The sequence below is a fragment of the Lithobates pipiens genome, unplaced genomic scaffold (assembly GCF_037356315.1).
Source record: "Lithobates pipiens isolate NorthernLeopardFrog02 unplaced genomic scaffold, aLitPip1_a1.2 Scaffold_18, whole genome shotgun sequence".
In the NCBI taxonomy this organism is placed as follows: domain Eukaryota; kingdom Metazoa; phylum Chordata; class Amphibia; order Anura; family Ranidae; genus Lithobates; species Lithobates pipiens.
Window position 1 is genome coordinate 503,408,086 of NW_027507758.1, and position 24,515 is coordinate 503,432,600.

Consider the following 24,515-nt stretch of genomic DNA (forward strand, 5'->3'; position numbering starts at 1 on the left):
GTAAAATCAGCCTGTATATGCAGTAAAGCATGCTTGTTATACTCACTGTGGGACCTAAGGGGTTAATCCTTTGCAACGGCTGTTTGATCCTCCTCTTCTTCCACTGTCTCCAAAAAATAACCCGATATTTACAGAGGCAGTAGATGGCTGCACATGTACTGTTTGGTGTGTATTGCTAGAGTTTTTTTTTTTTTTTTCTTGGAAGGGTGCATGTTATCAGCACTGTCCAGACAGAGGATCAGGGGAGAATGAAAACTCTTTCTACAAGTTTAACTAGGAACTGATAGAAGTCACAAGACTGCTATATACTGCTGATGAGAAAAGGTATTTAACAGTTTATATTTACTAAAATAATTGCATTTACCGTCCGTAGTACGAGGATGATACGATGTCCGTGATAGGCGGAACACAGGCTGCTGGGAAATTCAGTGTTCCGCCTATCACAGGCGAAGGCGGAGCCGGAGGCGCGGCTTTTGAATAGAATGGCCGCTGTCTGTCTGCTCGACACGCTGATCGAGCAGTCAGACAGCGGTGACTCGAGTATAAGCCGAGGGGGGCACTTTCAGCCTCAAAAAAGAGGCTGAAAATCTCGGCTTATACTCGAGTATATACGGTACATGTTCTGTGGGAGACCAGATATAGTGAATGCAGGTTCTGGATTTGGTAACACTAAATATAGCCTACAGCCTACAGAGGTGTGGAGGATGGAGACGTCCCATGTTACTAGAAGGGATCCCAATGTCACATCTGTGAGACCATGTAATCTTTTCAAAAATACATTTGTATCTTTATTATATGTCCTAGTTCCTTGCACTAGTGGAGAAAGTATCTTGTCTAAAGCAATAGGGACAAAAGTCATGACCAGAAATGATTGGAGTCCTTCTGTGTCTTGGATACCATATATAACACTGGAATATATTTACTGGTTGAAGATAATCATGAAAATATCTGGCAATAATACCTGATCTTAACACTCATCCTAGTATTTCAACAATTACCCTTTTCACTGCTCAAGTTGTCTGAAGATTTCATCTCTATATGCTATGGGGTCCATTACTACAATGGAACCTAATTTATCTGCTAGTTTACAATGTCAGTTTTTTTTGACCAAGATCATCTAATGCAGTGGTTCTCAACTCCTGTCCTCAGGACCCACTAATAGGCCAGGTTTGCAAGATAACTGAAATGCATCACAGGTGATATAATTTTCTGCTCAGTGATTGCAGTATTCTAGTCTGCATCTCCCCAAGGTAATACTTAAAATCTGGCCTGTTAGTGGGTCCTGAGAACAGGAGTTGAGAACCACTGATCTAATGCCTTTCTTTCTCCCAGTCCCATGTTCCCAGGTATATGATCCCTATGATCCTTCTCAACAAGAAAAGCTTTCACATCTTTAGAAATGTTATAAATAAGGGGGCGCGGCCTGACGTGCACGGCAACAGACGGTCTTGCAGAGAACTCCAGATACCCTGGGATTAATCTATCACCAGCCGTGCATTTGACCATCTACAAAGTTCAAATAAACCTGCCATCCGCGTCAGCGTGGCACACTGCAGAGTCCCAGGCCGGTATTTTGTGTTAAGTTCGTCCCTGGACACCCGTATTGTGGCCTCTGGACTCCCGCGGCCGCCGCCATCTTTCCTATCTGGGGCCTCCCTCGTGGACTGTGCTGTTGCGGCTTCGGGAGGTAAGGGACCCCCATCCATCCCCTCCTGTCATCCACCTGCCTGCCCGGGGTGCTCCGGAGGCCGTTCCAGGCTTCTGGGATGTCCGTGGAGGCCGCAGCTGGGCTCGGACTTTCTCAGCCTAGTGGGGCCTGTGAATCCCCGGTCTTTCCTGGAGCTGCTGCCCTGCTGGGGCACTTTTAACCCCATCCCCCACCTGAGCCCCCCGACCAGACGAAGCGTTTCCCCTCTATACGGAGAATAAGCGGCTGCGGCAGTCCAGACCCCATAGCATCGCAGGTCAATCATCCTGCCACAATCAACCTTAAATAGTCTAGCCTGCAATCTATTTCTGAAATCACCACCAGAAGAACCCCTCTATTTTTATGCCGCAAACAGAACAAGTCCCTGGTGGTGATCTGGAGCAGAGCAGCTATATTGCTACACCACAGTGAGAACCCCGCTCAGATTATAAAAGCCGATTTAGATGCCAGCCTAAGATCTGTGAAAAACTTGTGGATAAAATACAATTTGAGCTCCAAAAAACAATGAGCACACTTACACAAGAAATAGCATCCCTCAGGGGTCGCACAGACGTACTTGAAACCAAACATGATGAGCTATCACTCGCACATAATGATCTTAGGAAAGACTTTGAACTTCTAGCTGAATACTACTCATATCTGCAATCTCAAGTGGAAGATTTGGATAATCGAAACCACAGGAACAACCTAAGGATTCGCGGTATCCCAGAGTCAGTCTCTGACCTAATGCCTGCTGTACCTAAATTATTCCACAATCTCCTCCCGGAGTCACCACCGTCTGCATTTGCGTGTGACAGAATCCATAGGGCTTTGCGTCCTAAACCACCACCTGACAAACCTCCACGGGACATCATTCTGTGCATGAAAGACTTCATCACAAAGAAGAGCATATTAAGAGCTTCCAGAAACATGCACAACATCACATTAGATGGCACAAAAATCCAAATATTTCCTGATATTTCACAGGCCACCCTAAAAAGAAGGCTCAAAATGAAGGAAATAACCTCGATGTTACAATCGGCTCACATCAGATACAGATGGGGATTTCCCTTTAAATGAACAGTGCCCCACAATGGCACTACCTACACCGTCTTTAATGTCTCGGAAGGTAAAGATCTTCTGGTGAAGCTGGGACTCTTGGATGCGGTTGCGGAGGCAAGACCTGCTACTCCCCATGCTTCACCTATCTGGGCCACTCCTGCAACACGACGGGATCAAAGAAGATGGCGACAATCCTTCAGAAATATTGATGCCTGAAAAAGCTGTCTTATTCAAAGTTTTGCACTTACTTTTTCAAGTTAAAAGAAAGGTTATTAAAATTCTAGAAAGCTGCAAGTTATTACAGTATCTGAAAAGTAAACAGTTGATATACCCATCTAGAAGGACACTAGTCGGTATTTTATATTACCTTTTATATGAAGTTATATATATATATATTATTTTTTTTCACTTTTTCAATATATGATTCACGGCATGCACATACTTTTTCTGTTTTACAGATTCTTCGCTTAGGCTGATCTGCTCCGTCTCGGTTAGTTTGTCCCCCTACTCGCAATGGGTTCCCAAGATATGGTTCAGTCTGAGGCATTTTTTATGTAACTGATCATATTATCTGTTATTTTTATGGACAGGGCTCCCTTTGTGCGTTTTGGACAATTTTGTCCACACCGAAATGGTTTTTGGTCAGATGGTGACCCTCACCCTGACTCCCTACTTTATAGAAAATGTTTTTACAAGTTCTCTTATATAAAAAGGTCAACCATAGTAAATCTACAGTTACAAATGTTTTTTTTAAGAATGTGGTATACAAGTGACAATTTACAGTGATGACAATAGCAATTCTATATCTTTATACATGTGTGGTGTGCCCTGGGCCTCGTGGGCTTTTTCTATCACACAATAGCTACTACAGTTACCCCCCCCCCCCCATCTGCTCAATGGGGCTTAGGGTGATATCTCACAATGACCAGGGCATCAACTCTCCTCAAAATAGGAAAAAAGCTTTCCGTCACTACAAGAGATTGGGGGCTGACATTATTCTGTTGCAGGAAACTCATTTTGCAACAGATAAACATCCAAAATTTTTTTGACAAGGGTTACAGTCAATTCTATTGCACAACATATAACACTAAATCTAGGGGCACAGCAATCTTTGTAAAGAACTCAGTGGTATTTGAAACCCAAAGTGTTTTTAAAGACCCAGACAGCCGATATCTGATTTTGAAAGGCTCAATTAAGTGACGCTTGGTGACCATTGCCTCAATATATGCTCCCAATGACGCACAAACAAGCTTTTTTTCTAAATTCTTTGAAACCTTAGATAGATTTCACTCCACACACTTAATAATAGGAGGGGATTTTAACCTAGCGGCACATTCAGCTTTAGACAGAAGCCGAGTAGTTCCATCCTCCAAAGCTTTCCCTAAATCACTGAATTGATCATTATACAACCACCAACTAGTAGATAGATGGAGAGCCCACAATGTAGGTACCAAAGCCTACACATTCTATTCTCACCCACACGACAGCTATGCTCGGCTGGAGTGTATATTTTGTACCCCAATCTTACTAGCCAAATCCTCAAAAGCAGAGATCCACCCATGTCCCTGGTCAGACCACCACATAGTTTCCTTTAACACCTCACACATAGGCCTAGTATCCACAACGCATGAATGGCGAATAAATGACTCCCTGTTAACTGACCCGATAATCTCTCAAGAAGTCTCGTAACACCTTGAGCAGTACTTCACACTTAACATAGTACCAGACATGCCACCCACAACTTTATGGATGGCTCATAAGGTGGTCATGAGAGGCTATTTGATCAATATTGCCTCAACCAAAAACAAATCTAAACTTGCTGATATAAGATCTCTCTCAAGAGATCTCTTGTATCATAGGAACAACCAAAATCCCTCTATCAATCTTTTCAAACAAGTTCAAGAAAAACGCACAGCCTTAGACTCATTACTTACATTAGATACAGAAAAAGTCCTCAGATGGTCTAAAGCTAGATTTTTGCTCAGTTGGAATTCTAAGGCCGCGTACACACGGGCGGACTGTTGGCTCAACTTTGTGCGCTGAACAGTGTTTCAGCGGACAGTCCGCTCGTGTGTGGGGCTTCAGCGGACAGTTTCAGCGGACAGTTTGACGAACAAAGTTTTTCGGAAATTCCGAAAAACTGTCCGCTGAAACTTGGTTTGAGCGAACAGTCCGCCCGTGTGTAGGCTACTTTCGAAATGAGCAAACTGTTCCCGCTCGGAGGGAAGTCTGCTCATTTCGAGCGCGTGTGCAGGTAGGCGGGGCCCGCGACGGAGACGTCGCGGGCTCCGCCGCCTGGAATGGACTTAAAGGGGAACCCCAACGCCGAAAAAAATCGGCGTGGGGGTCCCCCCAAAGTCCACAACAGACCCTTGTCCGACCACGCTACCCGGCCGGCCAGGAAAGGGGGGCGAGCGAGCGCGCCCCCCCTCCTGAGCCGTACCAGGCCGCGTGCCCTCAACATGGGGGGTGCCTTGGGGAAGGGGGGGCCGCGCGGCCCCCCCACCCCAAAGCACCTTGTCCCCATGTTGATGAGGACAAGGGCCTCTTCCCGACAACCCTGGCCGTTGGTTGTCGGGGTCTGCGGGCGGGGGGCTTATCGGAATCCGGGAGCCCCCTTTAATAAGGGGGCCCCCGGATACCGGCCCCCCACCCTATGTGAATGAGTATGGGGTACAATGTACCCCTACCCATTCACCTGTAAAATAAAAGTACCCAAAAAAAAACAACACACGAGATAAAATATTTTATTGCACAGCTCCGGGGGTCTTCCGTCTTCGGGGGTCTTCTCGCCGGACTCCTCCGCTATCTTCTTGTAGCTCTTTTGCTAGCGGAGGAGTCCGGCTTTCTTCCTCCCCGCCGCCGGCCTCTTCTCCCGACTTCGGGGGTCTTGTCCCCCTCTTCGGTTCTTCTGCCGGGCCACCGCGCCTTCTTATAGCTCTTTTGCAGGCGGTGGCCCGGTCTTCTGTCGCCGCCTTCCGTCGCCGCCTTCCGTTCTTCTGCCGGGCCACCGCACCTTCTTATAGCTCTTTTGCAGGCGGTGGCCCGGTCTTCTGTCGCCGCTGTCGCCGCCGCCTTCCGTTCTTGTTCTTCTTCTTGTTCTTCTTGTTCTTCTCCAGGAGATGTTGACACGTCGCTCTCTCCGGCCGGAATGCCAGAGCCGCGCTGAGCGGCCACTTATATAGTGACAATGGGGCGGTGTCACATGGTATATGTCACATGGGTTGGTCACATGGTGACCCCGCCCCCTTACGATGTCATAGTCCCCATGTGACATCAACCCATGTGACCAACCCATGTGACATATACCATGTGACACCGCCCCATTGTCACTATATAAGTGGCTGCTCAGCGCGGCTCTGGCATTCCGGCCGGAGAGAGCGACGTGTCAACATCTCCTGGAGAAGAACAAGAAGAACAAGAACAAGAACGGAAGGCGGCGATGGAAGGCGGCGACGGAAGGCGGCGACAGAAGACCGGGCCACCGCCTGCAAAAGAGCTATAAGAAGGCGCGGTGGCCCGGCAGAAGAACCGAAGAGGGGGACAAGACCCCCCAAGTCGGGAGAAGAGGCCGGCGGCGGGGAGGAAGAAAGCCGGACTCCTCCGCTAGCAAAAGAGCTACAAGAAGATAGCGGAGGAGTCCGGCGAGAAGACCCCCGAAGACGGAAGACCCCCGGAGCTGTGCAATAAAATATTTTATCTCGTGTGTTGTTTTTTTTTGGGTACTTTTATTTTACAGGTGAATGGGTAGGGGTACATTGTACCCCATACTCATTCACATAGGGTGGGGGGCCGGTATCCGGGGGCCCCCTTATTAAAGGGGGCTCTCGGATTCCGATAAGCCCCCTGCCCGCAGACCCCGACAACCAACGGCCAGGGTTGTCGGGAAGAGGCCCTTGTCCTCATCAACATGGGGACAAGGTGCTTTGGGGTGGCACCCCCCATGTTGAGGGCACGCGGCCTGGTACGGCTCAGGAGGGGGGGCGCGCTCGCTCGCCCCCCTTTCCTGGCCGGCCGGGTAGCGTGCTCGGCCAAGGGTCTGTTGTGGACTTTGGGGGGACCCCCACGCCGATTTTTTTAGGCGTTGGGGTTCCCCTTTAAGTCCATTCCAGGCGGCGGAGCCCGCGACGTCTCCGTCGCGGGCCCCGCCTACCTGCACACGCGCTCGAAATGAGCGGACTGTTGCCTCGTGTGTGGGCGAGTCCGCTCATTTCAAAAGTTGCGCGGACTTAGTACGACGAACAAAGTTTGCCGTATTTGTCCGCTCAAAAAGTGCCGTGTGTGGGCGTGTTCGTTCATTCAAAAGTTTGAGCGGACTGTTTGACGAACTTAGTTTCGGCAGACAGTCCCCGCGTGTGTACGCCGCCTTACTCAACCGTGTTCACCAGAAAACTAAATCAATCAACAAAACCTCCTCATACCTATAAATTAAGGAACTCAGCAGGCAACTTAGTTTCCCATCCCAAAGAAATTATGAACATATTTTTAGATTTCTACAAAAAGCTTCTCTCTACTCCCCCATCCCCACCCAAACAATCTTCCCTGAACTGGCTTAATGATATCACACTACCCAATTTATCTAACCAACAAATAGAGATGCTCAACGCTCCCTGCACAGACATACAAATGAATAGATATATAAGCCCGTTAGAAACCTCCACAGCTCCAGACCCTGATGGATACCCATATTCCTATTATAAAAAAAATTGCCTCCACATTAACCCCTCACCTTACAAAATGATACAATCATATCCTACAAGGAAACAAATTCATATCAGAAATGCTCCTAGAAAATATGTCCCTTCTCCCCAAACCAAATTAAAGATCATTCTACCCCTCAAAATTATCGCTCGATTTCAGTCATTGATAACAATCTAAAAATATTCGGCCGAATGCTAGCTGACAGACTAGCTGCAGTTATTCCCCCTCAATAAATCCAGACCAAACAGGATTCATCCCTAAAGCCTCATACACACGATAGGACTTTGTACAAACTTTCCCTTGGATTTTTGTACAAAGGGCGTCGGCCCTGAACTTGCATTGCATACACACAGCAGGACTTTTTCAGCCAACTTTCACCAAATCACATGGTTTTTCTGCTCTTTACCGCCACCTTTGGTCAACTTATGTATTGTTGTCTGATCTTTTGCATTGGTTCTGAGCATGCGTGTTTGTACTTTGTACAAAAGTCCTATGGTTTTCTGTACACACGATCAGACTTTGCTCCATCTGACTTTTGTTGCCAGAAAGTTTGTCCGTTCGCACAGCCAACAGAAGTCCGATGAAAACCAAAAAAGTTTGTCCGATGGAGCGTACACACGGTCGGATGTTGCTCCAAAACAGCTAATTTGCATGTTTGTTGTCAAAAAGTCTGATCGTGTGTATGGGCCTTAACAGACAAATAACGGATAACATAAGACTGACTACAAACATAATTCAAGATTCTAACCTACACTCTAAATCTACATTCCTACTCAGTCTTGATATCCACAAAGCTTTCAACAGCATCAGCTGGTCATACTTAAGCCTCATACACACGATAGGACTTTGTACAAACTTTCCCTTGGATTTTTGTACAAAGGGCGTCGGCCCTGAACTTGTATTGCATACACACAGCAGGACTTTTTCAGCCAACTTTCACCAAACCACATGGTTTTTCTGCTCTTTACCGCCACCTTTGGTTAACTTCTGTATTGTTGTCTGATCTTTTGCATTGGTTCTGAGCATGCCTGTTTGTACTTTGTACAAAAGTCCTATGGTTTTCTGTACACACGATCAGACTTTGCTCCATCGGACTTTTGTTGCCAGAAAGTTTGTCCGTTCGCACAGCCAACAAAAGTCCGATGAAAACCAAAAAAGTTTGTCCGATGGAGCGTACACACAGTCGGATGTTGCTCCAAAACAGCTAATTTGCATGTTTGTTGTCAAAAAGTCTGATAGTGTGTATGGGCCTTTAGACATACTACTCCCTAGATATGGCATAAACAGAAAATTCCTTCATGGTTTCAAAGCCCTCTACCATAACCCACAAATACGCATCAAACTCCCCGGCAACAACTATAACTTTTTCCCTTTGCCCAAGATGCCCACTTTCTCCGCTCCTCTTTGCACTGGATATAGAGCCCCTTGCCTGTGCGATTAGAAACAATACAGATATAAAAGAATTCACTAAAGGGTCCAAGGAATTCAAACTAAGCCTCTATGCCAATGATGTCCTTCTCTTTCTAACAGATCCCCTCATCTCTTTACCAAATCTGACCAAAACACTGGACATTTTCCATGACCTGACTGCCTTAAGTGTAACCTTGTCTAAATGCTCAGCCCTACCCATTAATATCCCAACAGCCCTAATAACAACACTCAAAGATAATTTTCCATTCAATTGGTGCATGGATTCATTTAGATACCTAGGAATTCATATTACACCTTCTGACAAAACACTATTCCACGCAAATTATACACCAATATATAATAACATCAAAAAATATAATGAAATTATGGTCATCATACCAAATATCATTCTCGGAAGAATAGAGGCAACGAAAATGGTTATACTACCCAAACTCCTATTCTTCTTCAGAGCCCTTCCTCTCACATTGCCTAAAAACACATTAGACTCTCTCCAAAGAGAAATCAACAAATTAATTTGGTAAAACAAAAAAACAAGGTTTAGTTACCCCTTAATGTTTAGGCCCCAACTAAAAGGAGGTCTAAACATCCCAAACCTATGGATATATTATCTGTCAGCCAGATTCCCTCAACTAGCACAATGGTATGCCCCAGCCTCCCAAATTCCCTGGCTCTTGTTCGAAGAACAATCAGTCCTCCCTAACCACCTACAAGGGCTACTCTGGTCCAAGTCTATTTTTACCACAGAAAATAAGACCACTAAATGTAATTGTAACACATACCATACAACTGTGGAACAGACAAAATAACAAATTTAACATGTCCTCTGACATCCCTCCCCTAGCATCCTTTCTAGGAGACCCTTACATCACTTCCTTAGATAATAACCAAAACTCATTACCAATATGGAAACGACATACTCTAACAAACTTAAAAGCACTTACCCATAACAATACATTCTACCCTTTCACTGAACTACAAAGAAAATATGACCTTGAACCGACAGAACATGAAAATTAAACGAAAATAAAACACTTCTACCAAAAATACTACTCACTCTATGTACCCCCTCTCACAATTCAAACAAATTTGTATTTCCTCCCCATGTGACAAAGGATTCATTTCCAAAATTTATAAAAATCTTAACAAGTTCAATATGCTTGAAAAATCACACCCAATGCTTCAATGGGAATCAGACTTAAACGTTTCATTTTCCCCCGAACAATGGGATACCATATTTGAAAACTTACACAAATTCACCAAAACTACCACCATTAGGGAATCTGCCATCAAACTGCTCTATAGGTGGTATCTTACCCCCGTCAAACTCAACTCATTCTACCCATCAACATCTCCACTCTGTTTCAGGGGCTGCCCCACTCATGGGACACTACTACACAAATTTTGGGACTGCCCCCATCTAAAAAACATTTGGCACAATGCTAATCTCATGACTGATAAAATTTCAGGCAGAAAGATCCTATTAACACCCCAAATATGCCTTCTATTCTTCCCCTTACAGGATATACCTATAGCCAGTTCTAGACTAATCCATACTCTACTTAGCTCTATCCACTGGACCATCGCTTTCAATTGGTGTTCATCCAACGTACCATGGCCGCAGGTTCTCAACCGTATGGCAAACATCAAATTATCAGAAAGAATACACCATACGTTATATGACACCATGCATATATACCAAAAAAATGGACTCTATGGGAAACTTCACTTTTGGTGTAATATTCTCTACTGTTATTTTACTTAAGCACACCTACAGTTCCTTCCCTACATTTGCTATATAGTTTTATAATCAAATGTGTATATTTTGTCATATGATATGTCATTACCTAGCTATAAGGTATTACCTAATTTAATATTTTACTTGTACATCTTCTACTACTGTCAAAATCTTGTATTATGACCTTACCCATAATAAAAACCATTTGTAAACAAAAAAAATAAATGTTATCGATAAAGACCTCAACAAGGGCATATGTCGTAAGGGGGACAGTCCTGCTTTTAGAAAAAAGACACAATGTTTATAGTGCAACACAGCCTTTTTCAACAGGGTACCTTCAGGTTTCCTTGAAGGTGCCTTGGCAAAATGCCTAAAAATTGCCCAAAAATTGTATACAAGCCAGCGGGTAGATCAAGCCTACTTTTTAGTTACACGAATCCACGGGTTTAATTATGCACCATTACAACCTTCTAGCTACTGGTGTCCTAACAACCACTGATGACATTGGTTGATAAGGAAGACATTGGGCGCCTGCACCCCGTGCCTGCGTGAATTTGTCTGGAAGTTGATTGAGGTTCTTTATCCAAAATTCGAATAATGCTTTGTTGCAATCTTTGATCAAATTTTCTCTTTAGTCCACGTCCAAGATTAGCTACAGTGCCATGGGCTGTAATCTTCCTGACAATGTTGCGCACAGTGGACACAGGAACATTAAGATCTCTGGAGATTGTTTTGTAACCTTGAGATTGTCCATGCTTTTCCACTCTTTTTGTTCTCAAATCCTCGGACAATTCTTTGCTGCTCTTTCTCTTCTTCATGCTCCATGTGACACACAGAGACACACGACAGAAAGGTTGAGTCAATTTTTGACCAGTTTAACTGGCTGCCAGTGTGATTTCTATATTGTCAGCACCTGTTAATTGATGCAGGTGAGTTTAGTTACAAATTGCAGGAGCATCACAAACTTGGAATCCGATTATTTTTTCCAATTTTGAAAAGGTGCCAATAATTTTGTCCAGTCCATTTGTGGAGTCAACTGTTAACTCTATAGCCTGTACCAAAAAAAATATATATATATATACATTTTGGGTAAACTGTTTATGGGCACTGTCATTGAATACTGCTTTTTGCATTCCAATCCAATGCATGTGTTTTAGCAGCTCTGTATTACACACTAGTGGGCGAATCTGACCTGGTGTGCCTGAAATGAAAATATATCTCACTAAGACGTCCTGCGTTCAAAGAAATGCAAAGCATTTTAATCTTATGCAGCTATAAAACAGGACTCATAAAGCACTACAGATTTTCTAAAGAGAGATCACAGCATTAACTGTTTGTCTCTACACTTTCTTTAACTAAAAGTGTGAATGGTCAGTCTGAATATATTTTGGGGTGGGGGGGATAACACATCTTCTGACTCATTTAGTCATAGGTGTGTAGCACACCCTATCTAGGAGCTGCAAATAAACAGGGATCTCCCTACCCCTGCATATCCAGGCACACCAAATCTTCACAGGCACACAGAGTCAGGGAACAGTCCGTAGCTTTTTTTTTGGTTTATTTATTAGGCGGGTTAACAACTTGGATAGGAACGGGAAGTTATGGGATGCAGTGTTTAAGTGGTTAGCACTTCCGCCTTGTGGCACCAAGGTTGTCGGTTTGCAGGGGTGGACTGACAACTCATGGGGCCCCCAGGCATTCAGAGATTATGGGGCCACACAGTATACAATCACACAGTATACACAGACATGTTTCTATTGGCTGAGAAGGTACTGGAGAGGTGGGGCAGCTATAATCTTCGGATTTTTAGACCAAAAGGATGTCGGTAAGCAACATTTGAGAGACAGATGTAAATAAAACACAGATTTTTACATACTGTCCCTGGTTTTACTGAGGCTGTCAACCCTGATGGGGCCCCCTAGTGGCCCGGGGCCCATGGGCAGTGCCCGAGTGGCCAAATGGTCAGTCCGCCCCTGGGTTTGAATACATAGCACTTCCTGCCTGTGTGTATACTCTCCCTGTGCCAGCATGGGATATTTTTCCCATACACTAAGACTTATGCTGGTAGGTTTATTGGCTCCTGTGTAAATTGGCCTGTGTATGCATGAATGTGAGTTATGGACCTTAGATTGTAAGCCCCTTGAGGGTGGAGACTGATGTGAATGTACAATAATATGAAAAGCTCTACATTTTTTTGCACTATATAAGTACCTGTAATAAATAAAAAGTATATATTAGAGAACTTAACCACTTCTGCCCCGGAAGGATTTACTCCCCTTCCTGACCAGAGCACTTTTTGTGATACAGCACTGCGTCGCTTTAACTGACAATTGCACGGTCATGCGACGTTGCACCCAAACAACATTGACATTGAGTCCATGGGACAGGTGGGCACGGTCACGGAGCACGTGTGCACCAACAATGCCGTGATTTAAAGGGGACATACCTGTACACCCATTCACCTAGCTGTGCCATTGTGCCGATACATCGTTGTGCGCTGGTCAGCTAGTGGTTAAAGTTATACTAAAGTCTCGTTGTTTTTTTTAAGCAACAAACATGTTATACTTACCTGCTCTGTGCAGTGGTTTTGCACAGGGAAGCTCAGATCCTCCTCTTCTCAGGTCCCTCTTTGGCACTCCTGGCCTCTCCCTCCTGGTGAGGGCACCCGAGCCGAGCCACATCTCTGTGTATCTATTCAGACTTGGCCCCACCCCCTCTCTCCTCATTGGCTCACTGACTTTGATTGACAGCAGCAGGAGCCAATGGCACTTTGCTGCTGTCTCAGCCAATGAAGATGGAGCAACATCGCTGGACCGAGATAGGGTTCAGGTAAGTATTAGGGGGGCTGAGGGGGACTGCGGCACACAGAAAGATTTTTATCTTAATGCATTAAGATAAAGTGGTTGTCAAAAAATATCATATATCCAGTCATGTGAAATGCAAATTCACGTTTATTTATTTAATCTGTACATTATTGGGTAATCAAAGTGAACACAACTTAATTTTTTCCTATAGACCAATTTCTCTATTATCTACAGACGTTAAAATTCTTGCGAAGATACTTGCAACTAGACTAAATCAGGTTATTAACAGTATTATTCATACAGATCAGGTAGGATTTATGTATAACAAATCAACCGCATTTAATATCAGACATGCATATTTAAATATGCCGTTTCAGGCCGTGCTTTCTTAGCATTAGACACAATCAAGACCTTTGATTGTGTTGAATGGCCATATCTGTGGGCGATTCTTGATACATTCGGGCTTGGCTCTGGTTTTTGTAAGTGAGTCTGGTTGATATACACCGCTCTGGGGGCATCAGTTAGGATGAATGGCTTTCAATCTCCTAGGTTCAGACTTTTCCGGGGCACTAGGTAGGGGTGTCCGCTGTCTCCCCTGCTTTTTGCCTTGGCCATAGAGCCTTTGGCATGCCTTATACGAGCCTCTCCTAATGTTACTGGTCTGATTAGAGGGGGCATGGAGGAAAAGATATCACTATATGCGGATGATCTTCTCTTTTTTCACGTCTAATGTCTGTTCATCCCTGCTGTTAGCAATGGAACACGTTAAGGAGTTTGGAAGGTTTCCGGTTTAGGCATAAACTGGAAAAAAAAAATGTTGATGCCTTTAGACCCCCTTCTGGATCCACTACCACCTATACTTTCTCATTTTAGGGCTGTATCATCTATAAAATACTTGGGTATAACTATGTTGGACTCCCACAGGCATATAGTGTGGAAAATATATTTCCATTACTTATTAGAGTTCAAAATCAGAGTAAAACCTGGACTAAGCTCCCTTTATCACTAATAGGTTGTATCAATGCCTCAGCTCCTCTATTTTTTACATAATACACCGATTTGGATACCTATCTGGATCTTTATTAAAATAAACACTATATTTAGGAGATTAATATGGCAAACAAAACTCCTCGTATCAAACTGGAGACTTTACAGCATCCCACAAATGCCAGCGGGCTGGCAGTTCCTAATCCAAGGCTAGATTTTCTTGCCTCCCAATTACAGCATTTTTCTGGATGAGAGTCTGAACAGATATTCTTTCCTGCTCAACGATTATTCTCTTTTGCATTTAAGGGTCGGTCTCCACTCTTTGTCCTCGGTGGTGCAAGAGGGGGTGTCTCACTTGCTGATATGTCTACTTGTATGTTAATCTGTAAGTATGGGATACAGTTAAAAAAATGCTGAGTGTCCCATATCCCACTAGATACATTCCCATATGAGAAAATGATAGACTTTCTCAAATTTCGGCTCTTAGAGGCTTTCAGAGATGGGCAAAATTAGGAATAACTACTTTAGCTCAGTTATATTAGAAAGGTTTACTTAAATCTTTTGAAGATCTGAGGGGAGACTTCTCCATAGAATCCAATTGGTTTTACCAATTCCTTCGAATAAGACATGCTCTACATGCCCAGTTTTCTTCTGCTAAGATATTTTTCCCCTCTATCCCTGTATTAGTTAAAATAGTACAGGCAGGGTCAACAAAGGGTCAGTTACTTACAGGGTACTGTCAGATGGGTTCATCCTAGTCCAGGGTGTCTCTTACTCCATCACACAGACTGACCCAGATTTTTATTCTCCATAGGGTCTATAGAACTCCGCAGTTTCTCTGTGCAATTGGACTGAAATCTGAGACAGCCTGTGCTAGCTGCAGTAACACAGGTACATTAATACATCTTTTGTGGCGATGTCCGCAATTCCAAAGATACTGGGTGGAGGTGATTGGTACCTTAAATAGGGTATTGAATATTAACATTCCAGCTGAACTGCTTATATGTATATTGGGTTACTGTATTACCTCTATCTACACCTCCCCTACTGGTAATACTATATGGTGCGCACTTTTTGTTGCCCGTAGACAGATTGCACTTAAGTGGACCTCTCCACATCCAATGACTGTGTCCGATTGGATTGTAGATGTCAATAGGATAATTCTCTTTGAAAAGCATACGTATTACTTAAGGAACTCCCTGAATAAGTTTGATGTTGATGTATGGTCTAGATAGCTTCAATCTATGACTTAGGTATCATGTCAACCAATGGGTACTGTGTATTTTGTAATACTGGATATTGTTATTCTTTTTTATTGTGTGTCATATATACTCCGAGTGAGTGGGGGGGGGGGGGTGGCGGGGTTTGTTGAAGGGGGGTGGACTGTTTTTTTTTTCCGGTGTAGCACTACCCCAGAAGGAGCTGCTGATTAGATTTGGGCCTATCGTTACCTTCTGCTCCACTCGCTTCACGTCTAGGGGTGTCCCGTGGTAAATTGCCCAGTACCTTGAGAGACCGACAACAGATCCACTTGAATGGATTTTATTTGCAAAAATGTAGACAATGAACATTCTCTTAAATTGGGATGAGAGGGTTGAAAAGGAAGTTCAGGTACTCTTAATGTCAAAGTCAAAATGTTGACGAACTTGCTTACTTTGACTGCATCCAGAAAATAGCCATTCACAACTGGATGTTCAAGTTGGACAGTCCTACTCTCACAAGGCCTAGCAGCCAACAAGGTGCTTACTCAGGAACAAGTCTCTGCCACAGATGTTGTTGTAGAACATACAAGATAATGTCTCTGCCACAGACGCTGTTGTAGAACATGTAGGGAAACTAAACTTGAAGAACACTCGTAGGATACCTGGATCTTTCAGCCAGCTTGGCCATATCCACGAGACCGGATTCTCTTGGGTACTTCAGCCCTTCCAGGCTCTTACTAAGAAACCAACCCGTACGTGGTCTTCTTCTGAAGAGTCCTCCCATGGAATGCTTAAAGTCATTGGGTCTCTCCTAAACCAGAGACGGCACCCAACCACCTCATAATCTTCCTTTAGTTTCCTTGCCTCGGGCCAGCCAGCCCCAAGATCTCAAGATCGGGTGGATCCGCACCCCAGGCCGTAGCCCACCTGGGGGCTGGTCAGGAGGACCAGGACCATGAAGTTAGTGCATCATTCTGGACCGGAACCCCGAACCACGTGACATCTACATCTTAAATACCCTCTCTCAGAAAGTACAGCAAAAGCGCCAGTCCCACTGGGCGGGCTCAGAGAGAGAGTAACTTAAGCACCTAACCAGACCATAGTTCCATACCTGCCAGAAGAGACAGTGCCCCCCTGTGGCCAGGATGAACATCTCACAGTCCAGTCAGACTGATGCTGAAGTCCAAATTGGGACAATTGTACCCAAACCAAACTGCAGTTCAGGTATAACCTTAACTTTGAAAAACGCATAGCTCGTGCTCTTCAGGAGCCGCCTCTACATTTGTTTTTTTGGGGGTTTTGGTTTGGTGTGATTTCTATTTTTGTGGTTTTGTCTGTATTGTGTCAATGTTGTTTTCATATAAAATAATAAAAAGGATTTGATTTAAAAAAAAACAAAAAAACAAACAAATATGTTATACTTGCCTGCTCTGTGCAGTGGTTTTGCTCCTCCTCTTTTCAGGTCCATCTTTGGCACTCCTGGCCCCTCCCTCCTGCTGAGTGCCCTCATAGCAAGCAGCTTGCTATGGGGGCACCCAAGCCCAGCCACAGCTCCGTGTATCCATTCAGACTTGGCCTCACCCTCTCTCTCTCCCCATTGGCTCACTGACTTTGATTGACAGCAGCAGGAGCCAAAGGCACTTTGCTGCTGTCTCAGCCAATGAAGATGGAGTGTCTCGGACAGCCGAATCTCTCATGCAGCATCCCTGGACCGAGATAAGGCTCAGGTAAGTATTAGGGGAGCTGAGGGGGACTGCTGCACACAGAAGGCTTATCATCTAAATGCATAGAATGCATTAAGATAAAGTGGTTGTAAAGTCAGAAGTTTTTTTTTAAGAATTTTCATTCAAAAAATGTCATATATCCAGTCATGTGAAATGCAAATTCCTGTTTATTTATTTAATCTGTACATTATCGGGTAATCAAAGTGAACATAACTTAATTTATTGAGTGATGATCCTCAACTCCTTTAGTACTGTAAATCACCCTTAGGCCTCTTGCACACTGCAGCTTGAAAAGGCTCAGTACAGGGTTTTTTTTTCTCTACTGATCTAAAATGAGTAACAAAAAAAATATATAGAGAAATTTGCTTTTCCAATCAGTATTTTGCACCAGTGAGCATAAATATTGTACTCACAAATACACATGGCAGCGGCAGACGTGAAGACGGAGGACCGCTTCGGGGGCTTCGTTTTCTCAGGTAAGTTATTCATAATGAGCTAGTATGCTATGCCTTGCAGGTTGCTTCCCCCCCCCCCCCCCATGGGTTTACAACCCCTTTAAATGCCTGAAATTACAGCCAAAAATGCTGATGCTTAAACATCAGGGCCATGTGCAAGAGGCCTTAAATTTTGTGTCCCAAGTGTTCTGTTGCGCCCATTTCTTCCTTTGTTTAATTTATAATGACTTCCTTCATATTTTTCAGCCACTGATCATTTTTCTACCATGTTACTGCAGTGTAGCATCTACCAGTTGTCTCAACTTGCATTATTTAACAATGAATGCAACAAGGAATGTAGTCCAGCATGACTAAGAGAAAACTGGAAGCCCTAGAGCAGCCCTAAATGAAAGGAAATACTTCATACAACAGGTGGAAGGCTGTAGTAACCTTTTTGTTTAATTAATAATTGATATTGCCATGTAATATGTATTAGCATAGCAAGTAATGCCAAATTCAAGGTTATATACAGTACTTCACACATTAAGGGCATATTCCATGACTAGGTGTGGAATTAAAATTGAGTTGAATTAAAATGCTAATACATTTTTGATCAACCTAGGTGAATAGGACAATAAAAAGAAGTATGGATAAAGCTTACTTTTGCACTCCTGTGACCCAAAATCACTGGACAGTGGGCTAAAGCCTGCTGTCAGCTGCATCACAAGACCACTCTAGGCTCTGGAAGGATCCTGACCATATCAACACGATCGACAGTTGGCCCACGCCATTGGATCAACGAAACAGAACAAAACAAAGTAAATCTTCAATCCACACAAGTGAGAGGGGTGGAGGAACCCCCTCACTAAGTGACATGCCTGATGAAGGGGTCCTGCGTGGCTCCGAAACATTGCTTCTATTTATTTTTTTGATACTATGTGATTAAAGTTTTGGACCCAATTTTGGAGATACTGGTGTGCTGGTGACACTTCCTTCTCATTATTCCTCCCACTGACACCAATGATGGGACACTATTCCACTTACACCAATGATATGATCAGTGGTGGCTGGTGCTCGATAATTCGGGGGCGGCACCCTATGCCACCCGACCCCTACCCCAGAGACGGACATGAATGCGGCCAACACCCCCCGCAGGAGATTGATGGCCTCCTTACCATAGGAGGCAGATGTCCTGCCTGCCTGAGATGACTCCAATCTCCCGTTCTCCTGCCTCCCCTGTCCTAGCTGGGGAGTAGAGCCGCTACAGGTGAGCCATCATTGCAGCTGGTGAGTTGGTATTCCCCTTGCTTCTCCGTGCATCCCCTCCCTCCCCCCCTCCCCTTGGCCAATAAGATTGCTTCTCATTTCGGCCAATTGGGAAATGGGTCTCATGATCCGCTTCCTGATTGGCGGGGAGGAGATTTAGTGTGAAAATAGTGAATATTCATTTGCTATTGTTACACAACTGGGTGGGCTTGGGGCGCAGTGAATTGCGCCCTGAGCCCACCCATTTTTAATCCTATTAGAGCTTCTGTCTCTAATGGGGCTAAACCCCCCCCATTAGAATACATGCATCGGACACCTGGAAGTGTATATTAGGGGCCCGATGCATGGATGGGGGGCAGCGCTGTGCACCCCTAGTGGACAGGCCGCCACTGGATGGGACACTATTCCTCCCACAGACACCAATGATGGAGTACTAATCCTCCTACTGACATCAATGATGGGACACTATTCCTCCCACTGACACCAATGATGGGGCACTTATCCTCCCACTGACACCAATGATGGGGCATTTATCCTCCCACTGACACCAATGATGGGGCATTTATCCTCCCACTGACACCAATGATGGGGCCCTATTCCTCCTATTGATACTAATGATGGGACGCCATTCCTCCCACTGACACCAGTGATGGGGCACTATTCAAATGATAGGGCTTTGTTTACTCCCGCTGATGCCAGGACATTTTCTTCTCCCACTGTTCTTAGTCCGGCCCTCCCTAAAGTTTTAAGGACGGTAAACTGGGCCTTTGTTTAGAAAGTTTGGAAACTCCTGGTCTAGAGGATTATCTTTCCTCCTGAGCTCTGCCTTGGCATGATGTGTATTTAAACTGTCCCTTCATTTGGCCCTTGCTTCAGCGTGTGGCATGTGCGAGTAGGCCGAGGACGTAAAGCAGAACTAAATTTAAAAAAAAATAGGCAGGTTCTTTATTGCAGAAAAGAATTGCAATGTCTCTTCTGCAATAAAATAAACACACTGCAGTCTGCATGTCTGTAACGGATATTCACAGATGTAAAAATAACAGATTTTACAAACTGTCTGTGAACTTAGGCTAGGTTCACACTACTGCGGATGCAGGAATTGTGGCTGTTCCTGCATCTGCAACCACCTGCAGCCAAAACGCTACTCTTACAGATGTGCGGGGCTGCCATTCATTCTTAATGGCAACCCCACGCATCTAAAAACACACTTTTTCAGCTATGGCAACCAATGAGAAATTGCATGGTGGAAAAGCATCATGAGATTTCCCGGCTGCTGCGTTTCAAAAACGATGCAGAAACCTTTGTCCTGCATGAAACGCAGGCAATGAATAGCCAATGAATAGGCTGCTGTGCCCGAGCAAATGTGGCCCAAGACCATTCTTCTTCTTCAAGTGTGGCCCAGGAAGGTCAAAAGGTGGACACCCCTGCTCTAAGGGCTTATTTACACTTGTCTTGCCCTCTGAAGAGCAAACTGCAGTGGATCGCTTTTCAGAGGGCGTTTGACAGGTGTTATGTCACCTCCTCACTACCTATTTTAACCCCTAAAACCCCACATCAATATGCTGCAACCACATGTATTGTACACAGTTGAGGCTCAGCCACAATTATTTTATTGGGGTGCATTCAGTGGGCAGCACTGCTTGCCTAACATGACAGAGGGGATCATTTGTCTTTGTAGCTTAACCACTTGTCTACTAAGGTACGATGATAAACGTCATGTTAGACAAGTGATTAAATCAAGCTCACAGCTCTAGAGCCATCTAATCACTTTTACAGGACTCTAAGCCCCTGTACACACGGTCGGAGATTCCGACAACCAAATCCGTCAGATTTTGTCTGACGGATCTTGTCCGAAACTGTTGCATACACACGGTCGGACAAAGTTGTTGGAAAATCCGATCTTTCAGAACGTGATGACGTAATTTTGTTACGATGGGACTACGTTCAGGCTAGTAGCCAATAGCTTTGATGTAGGAATTTGATCTGAGCATGCGTGGCACTTTGTCCGATCGGAATTCTCTACACATGATCGGAGTATGTCCGATCAGAGCAGTTTGTCTAAAAATATTTCCAGCAAGTTGGAAAATTTGGTCCGACGGATATTCCGACAGAAATAGTCCGATGCATATCACACACAGTCGGAATATCAGACAAACCGCTCCGATCGGACACATTCCGACGGAATCTCCGACCGTGTGTACAAGGGCTAAAAGGGCACTCCTGTAACTAATGACTGCAGAAGTGATGTGTATTATGTCACTTTCCAGTTTACAGCTGTCATTCCTCAGTGAGAGGGGTCTGGCTGCAGACTGGAGCTCCACTAAATGCAGGAAACATGTGGCCTCCACTCAAAGTTTTTTTTTTTTTTAATCAAAATAGTGCTTATATTGTGCAGTATTTTTTAACAAAATCGAGTAAAACCAATAGACACGAATCAAGTATTTTTTTTAAAACAACTTTAATGTAACAAACAACCAATAGACAGGACTCGAGTAAGCTGAGGTCACGTTTCCTGTCTAGAGTGGAGCTCTAGTAGCTCCCATCTGCAGCCAGATAACATTGCATGCAAGCAGTGATCAGACAGCAGTGAAGGGTTTCATTTTGTGAAAAATGTAAGGGGGTGCTAAAGGGACTTTTATTACTGTAATTCAAAGTCTTCACTTTACAGGAACACTTAGAATTAAACTTTCTTTCCCAGTTTGCAGCTCTCAGCTCAGTGAGAGCTGCTGTGACAGGGAGATCTGAGTTTCTCAAGGCACAATGATTGCCGTGCTTGGCTCCGCAGCGATCATTGTGCTGTGAGATCCCAGTTTGGGGGTGTCCGTGTGCCTCAGACCCTGAGGCACACAGACACCCCAATTAACCCCCATTCTGGTAAACAACCAGTTGTGTCTATTGTTTGTTACTGTAGCACTACCCTCACAGGAGTTGCTGAAGTCAGATTCCCCACAGCTGCACAGCCAGTCACACCGCATTTCCTTCTTTTATCCGGAAACAGAAATCAGCCTTTGGTCTGTTTTTGTAGTTTTATTAGGGGATAACTTGGATAGGGTAAGGGATTATGGGATCCCCAGTATGACAACAATTCAACACTTCTTCCATATCTACAGACTCCCCTTTTCCTTCCACCTGCACAACCTTTGTTCCTCTTTGTACAGCTTCTGCTGATTCACTCCTGAGGGAATCGACAGGCTTTTATGAGTTCAGTAACAGCCCATTACAGGCAGGAACTCTGTCTCTTGGCAAATCAACACTTAAGGAGTGATCAGCATATAACATTGCCTTCTGCCTTCCTGTGGCCACTTATCCCAGGGCCACCACTTGCAGAAAATGCTAACCTGCCTGGCTGCCACCATCCGCACCCGGCTGCTTCTCTCTTCCCAGTCCTCCTGACTGACACACAAATGGAGACTCCCCAGGGCAAGGTTAGATGAAGACTTGGCAGACCGCGGTCTTCAAGAGAGACCTGCTACAGCTGGCAGTCTCTCATTTTTGTCTGTCCCTGCACCATGCTGATCTAGAGAAGAGAAAGTCTCACCGCTCCAGAAACACACATAGAGATAGTGAACTCCTCTCTCGGCCCGGAGGCCACAGGTGCTGGCAATTGCCGATAGCAACAAACGGAAGTAGACTCTGGGCTGCCGCACTCTTCAGAAAAAACGCCTTTCTTTATTAAAAAATCACATCAAAAACCCAAAGAACACAGCAGACAAAAAAAGCTGACGTTTCGCACTAGCAGTAGTGCTTAACCACTTGAGGACCGCCGTATTGCCATTGTACGTCAGCACAATGGCACAGGCAGGCACAATCACGTACATCTACGTGATTGCCTTCCAGCGGGTGGGGGGTCCGATCGGACCCCCTCCCGCTGTTTACGGCGGTCCGATTCGGTCCAGGAGCGCTCCGTGATGAGGGGATGGCCGTTGGTTTTCGGCCACCCCCTCTGGATCGCTCCTGGCCAATGAGAAGCTTCCTCCCCTGTGTATTGTTTACACAGGAAGGAGGAAGTGATGTCATTCTCCTCGGGGCGGTCTTTTTGACCGGACTACGAGGAGAAGAGTAAAAGTAAGTGTGCACCAACACTACACTGACATGTAGGTACACACAGGCACACAAACCCCCCCCGATCCCCCCCCCGATCGCCCCCCGATCCCCCCCCCGCCCCCCCTCCCCCCCCAGTCACAGTGTCACTGATTGCATTGATCATTTCTTTACTGATCAATGCATTCAGTGTCAGTTGTGACAGTAAAAACTGTCAGGACAGTTAGTGTTAGGTCCAGGGTAGCCCCCTATCACCCCCCAATAAAGATTTAACCCCCTGATTGCCCCTAGAGTTAACCCTTTCACCCCCTTTTGCCAGTGTCACTAAGCGATCATTTTTCTGATCGCTGCATGTGTCGCTAGTGTCGCTAGGTAGCTAGTTATTTTTTTAGGTTCACCGCCAGGTTTTTATATCGCTAGGTACCCCGATATACTACCCAATAATGTTTTTAACCCCCTGATTGCCGCTAGTTAACCCTTTCACCCCCTTTTGCCAGTGTCACTAAGCGATCGTTTTTCTGATCGCTGCATTAGTGTCGCTACAGTCGCTAGGTAGCTAGTTATTTTTTTAGGTTCACCGCCAGGTTTTTATAGCGCTAGGTACCCTGATATACTACCCAATAATGTTTTTAACCCCCTGATTGCCGCTAGTTAACCCTTTCACCCCCTTTTGCCAGTGTCACTAAGCGATCATTTTTCTGATCGCTGCATGTGTCGCTAGGTAGCTAGTTATTTTTTTAGGTTCACCGCCAGGTTTTTATATCGCTAGGTACCCCGATATACTACCCAATAATGGTTTTAACCCCCTGATTGCCGCTAGTTAACCCTTTCACCCCCTTTTGCCAGTGTCACTAAGCGATCGTTTTTCTGATCGCTGCATTAGTGTCGCTACAGTCGCTAGGTAGCTAGTTATTTTTTTAGGTTCACCGCCAGGTTTTTATAGCGCTAGGTACCCCGATATACTACCCAATAATGGTTTTAACCCCCTGATTTCCGCTAGTTAACCCTTTCACCCCCTTTTGCCAGTGTCACTAAGCGATAATTTTTCTGAACGCTGCATCAGTGTCGCTAGTGTCGCTAGGTAGCTAGTTATTTTTTTAGGTTCACCGCCAGGTTTTTATAGCGCTAGGTACCCCGATATACTACCCAATAATGGTTTTAACCCCCTGATTGCTGCTAGTTAACCCTTTCACCCCCTTTCACCAGCGATCACAGTATAAGTGTCACTGGTGACGCTGGTTAGCCAGTTAGTTATTTAGGTTCCCCGTCAGGTTTTTATATAGCGCCAGGGACCCCCATATACTACCTAATAAAAATTTGAACCCCCTGATTGCCCCTAGTTAACCCTTTCACCACTGATCACCGTATAAGTGTTACGGGTGACTCTGGTTAGTTTGTTTTTTATAGCATTTTATATTCAAATCCGGAAGGCAGTGCTTGG

General features: G+C 44.9%; 1 long non-coding RNA gene across 1 annotated transcript; it reads left to right on the forward strand.

The window, feature by feature from the left end:
• The first annotated feature begins 127 nt into the window (after positions 1–127).
• Positions 128–18,727, forward strand: LOC143990236 (uncharacterized). Its single transcript, XR_013277235.1, has 2 exons — positions 128–324; positions 18,390–18,727. It is a non-coding gene; the product is annotated as an uncharacterized LOC143990236 (long non-coding RNA).
• The last annotated feature ends 5,788 nt before the right edge of the window (positions 18,728–24,515 follow it).